General features: G+C 43.5%; 1 non-coding gene and 1 pseudogene across 1 annotated transcript; both read right to left on the bottom strand.

Moving 5' to 3' along the window:
• Positions 1-1,010: 1,010 nt before the first annotated feature.
• On the bottom strand, positions 1,011-1,357 carry LOC110123683 (ubiquinol-cytochrome c reductase complex assembly factor 2 pseudogene; annotated as a pseudogene).
• Positions 1,358-3,750: 2,393 nt separating this feature from the next.
• On the bottom strand, positions 3,751-3,823 carry TRNAG-CCC (transfer RNA glycine (anticodon CCC)). Its single transcript has one exon. It is a non-coding gene; the product is annotated as a tRNA-Gly (tRNA).
• Positions 3,824-4,169: the final 346 nt, after the last annotated feature.

A 4,169-nucleotide genomic window follows, 5' to 3' on the forward strand; every position in this document is an offset into this window, starting at 1 on the left:
AACTAAGACCTGATGCAGCCAAATAAATAATTAACAAATAAATATTTAAATAGATGACATATTTCTTTCAGTGATACCCAGGGCCTCCATCATCTCCCGTTATATAGGTTCTGATTTGGCCCCAGCCTCATCTCTCTGCCTTTAGACTTTAGGGATTCACCAAGACAGTCTCTAAGTGGTTTCTCACCTATGTACCCTAGGTGACCTCCTCACTTTTAAGGCAGATCCCTGGGGTTATGTCCAATGGAGCCCACTCCCTCTCTTAGACTGGGAGAGGTACCTGCCTCAGGGCCCAGTAATGGCCTGGGGCCACACATTCACTGCATTTCAGGAGCCTGTGTCTGTGAAGCCTGCCAATAGCACCTGTTTCAGCCTGGCTCTTGTGAATGGTGAGTAAGGAGCCACTTACTGAACAGTGGAAGGCAGTTTTATACTAAGATTCCCAAAGAGCTACGCCTCCCTAGGCATACTCATGTAATCCTCTCTCCTCAAACCTGCCTTGGATGCGTGACTTGCTTTAACTAATAGAATATGACAGAAGTCACCGCCCCCCCCGCAGCCAGTTCTGGCCTACACCTTAAGATTGGGAGCTTTTGTTTTTGTGTACTCAGGAGCTCTGAGCTCCATACTGGGTAGACCACATGGAAGGCCATGGGGAGACCCAAGGAAGCCAGGTGGCAGTGAGAACAGATGCCCCCGATGTATGACCCCAGTGCAGTCATTCGAGTTATCTCTTAGCCATTCGAGCTTGTCCTAAAGCACCAGGCTCACAAGTGAAGAAGCCCCTTGGATGTTCTTTTTTCCCTTGGGTGTCCTAACCAGAGCTGACATCATGTGGAAAAGAGACAAACTATCTCTACTGTGTCCTTTTCAAATTCTTGAAATGCAGGACAGTGAGCAAATAGAGTTGCTGTTCTTTTTTTTTTTAAATGGGGAAATCAGGGTGTTTTATTGATAACGGTAATGTACATGACTTCATGGTTAGTTAGGCGGGGCTATAAGGCCTGAGCCTAGGCTTTGCGCTTCTCCTTGGGCTTCCTGGGGACAAACTTCTGCAGTTTCTTCATCTCCTTAAACTCAGCCAACGTATCTGTAGACAGGATCAGTTTGTACTCTTCCAAGGACAGGCCGCTGCAGCTTGTGTCTCTGGGCTGAGGGTACTTGTGTTTGCAGTAGTTTGGGTGGAGCCAGGCTAAGCTCTCAAACACTTGACTACAGGCCTCAGGCTCCGCCATCTGGGTGTTCTGCCCCTCCTGAAAGGCCTGTGCTACCCACTGCCACAAATTCCTGTGTTTTGGCTCATCCCCGGCCGTTCCTCACAGAGCTTAAGAAAACGCCCTTAGTGGCTGGCTGCCATTTTAGGCCCCGCTTGACTCTGCCCCTGAGGGAAGAGTTGAGGGTTTTTGTTTTTGTTTTTTTTTCGGTTGTGGTTTTTTTTTTTGGTTGTGGTTTTAAGCCATTAGCTGTGAGGAATTTCATTAAGCAGCAATGGCTACCTGATATAGGCTGAGTAAACTGTTTCCTATTCCTCCTCGGGCCTCACAGAGGAACGGGCAGAATGTTACCACCAACATAAATACACTCACTGCCCGGATCAGGGCTGGCGTATTGTATACATTCATTTATTTGCTCAGTCACTCATTCATGCACTTATTTATTCTTTCACTAGATATTTATGGAGATCCTGCCATATGCCAAGCTCTGTTCTAGGTGCTGTGGATACACTGGCGACAAGATAGACAAAATCATGGAACTCATATAATATGAAGTGTGATGTCAGTGTAAGAGCAATCATCCTGGGTAATGTACCAGAATGACTGGCTAAAGACAGAGTGAAAAAGCAAGACTATTATTGAACAGAAGCATAATGTCACACCAGTTGGGTTTATGTCTCAGCCATTTGGGGGAAAATATCAATTTGGAGCCTCATCTTGCATGATAAATGAAAATAAATTCCAGATGGACTAGAGTAAAATGTGGGAAGAAAATTACACAATAAAAATCTTGAAGATGAAATAAATATTTAATAACCTCTGGGTTGGAAAAGACTTTCTGAACTTTAAGAGAGCAAATCACAGGGACTTCCCTCGTGACTGTGGTTAAAACTCTATGCTCCTACTGCAGGAGGCATGAGTTCGATCCCTGAAGATCCCGCATGCCTGCCACTGGGTGTGGCTGAGAAAAAATCCTGTTTAAAAAAGAGAGAGAGAATAAGTCATAAAGGAAAAGATTGACAGATTTGACTGTATAAAAAGTTGAGTACCCCATATGTTTGAAAAGGGCATTACTAGGGACTTTCCTGGCATTCCAATGGTAAAGGCTCCTTGCTCCCTAATGCAGCGGGTCCTGGTTCAATCCCTGGTTGGGGAACTAAGACCCCACATACTGACTAAAAACAAACAAAAATAATTATTTTAAAACGGGCATGACTAAAATTGAAGTGAACTAGTAGAGAAAAATATTTGCTACAGGTATAATAGAAAAGTGGTAAACATAATAAACATATTAATAAATTAACATGGAATTAACAGGAAAAGCCAGTACCCGAAAGAAAGATGGGCAATTAATATGAAAGGACAATTCAAAGAAGAAACACAAAGAGCCAAAAAAGATAAAAGCCAAGTTTATCCCTGGTAATGTTCAAATAATTTGCCCTTTGAAATACTGAGAGGCAGCCCTTTGCCTGTCAAATCAGCAATGATGTTTGAAATGTGGTTCCCTTTGGTGAGGAGAGTTCTGGGAAATGGGAGACCCTGTTCACATTCACCACAATTGGGATGTGAAGGGGAGTGATTTTTATAGAGAAGGATTGGGCCCCAAGTCTAAAGCTGGAAAATACTCCTGTTAACTCATCATTTACACTACTGGAAAGAATCTGGCAAGTGGAAAAGGATTTCACCTCAGGGATTTTTATGGCATCATTTACATTTTAAAAAAATTTTATTTATGTATTTATTTTTGGCTGTGCTGGATCTTTGACTTCTCCTTGCAGTGGCTTCTCTTGTTGCAGAACACGGGTTCTAGGGTGCATGGGCTTGAGTCACTGTGCTGCAGGGGGCTCGGTTCCCCTGTGGCATGTGGGATCTTAGTTCCCAGACCAGAAATTGAACCTGCATTTGCTGCATTGCAAGATGGATTCTTAACCACTGGACCACCAGGGAAGTCTCTATGGCACCATTTTTTAATAAAGCAAAACAAACAAAACCAAATTGGGAATAATTTGACTATGACCTACTAGCATTTGACAAAGGTCCATGGGATATTAATTGGTATTTGAAAATAAAAGGCTCCTTAATAAAATTAATGTGGGAAATGCTGACTTAAATGAAGCTAAGTGAGATGCAGGAGCTTTAATTAACATGCTAGTGTCCATGATAACTGTAATAAGAAGGGCCCTCCTAGGTATTTTTTTCTAAATAAATTTATGTATCACTTTATTTTCGGTTTTCAGCAATTGTTGTCAACTATCAAGTCATTTCTTCCACCTCATTCTATTGGCCACCTTGTGGCCCAAGACCTACTCAGATCAAGGGGTGGGGAAATAGATTCCTCCCTTTGATGGAAGTTGCTGTGAAGTCAGATGGCAAAGGGCAAGGAGACAGGAAGGGGTGAAAAACTGGAGCCATTTTTGCAGTCTACCAGAGCCCTTTCTTCATGTGTATGAGGAAAGGTAAATTACTAGCAGCTAAAAAATATATTTATTTATTTATTTGAGTGTACCAGGTCTTAGCTTCGGCATGTTGAATATAGTTCCCTGACCAGGAATCAAACCTGGGCCCGCTGCATTGGGAGCACAGAGTCTTAGCCACTGGACCACCAGGGAAGTCCCAAATTAATAACAGTTGTTCCTTGAAGAAGTAAGTTTTCTTCCCCAAGTCTCAGTGGCTTGATACAACCTTTTCTTTTTCCCCCACAGGATAGCATGATGCAGTCAGTGGGGTAGCTCTACTTCTCAGAGTCACTTGGGGACTCAGGCTTCTCCCATCTGGCAGCTCTGGGCTCCTTTATCTCCCCTGCTCCTGCCCCTCATTCTCTCCAGCAGTGAACGTTGAAAGAGAGGAGGCGCATACGTGGGAGGTTTGGGGGATAACACCTAGAGGTCGGACACACATCTGCTCACTAGCTCTTTGGTTCACATATCCAATTGCAAGGGAGGATGGGAAATGTAG

Source organism: Odocoileus virginianus, chromosome 20 (genome assembly GCF_023699985.2).
Source record: "Odocoileus virginianus isolate 20LAN1187 ecotype Illinois chromosome 20, Ovbor_1.2, whole genome shotgun sequence".
NCBI lineage: Eukaryota > Metazoa > Chordata > Mammalia > Artiodactyla > Cervidae > Odocoileus > Odocoileus virginianus.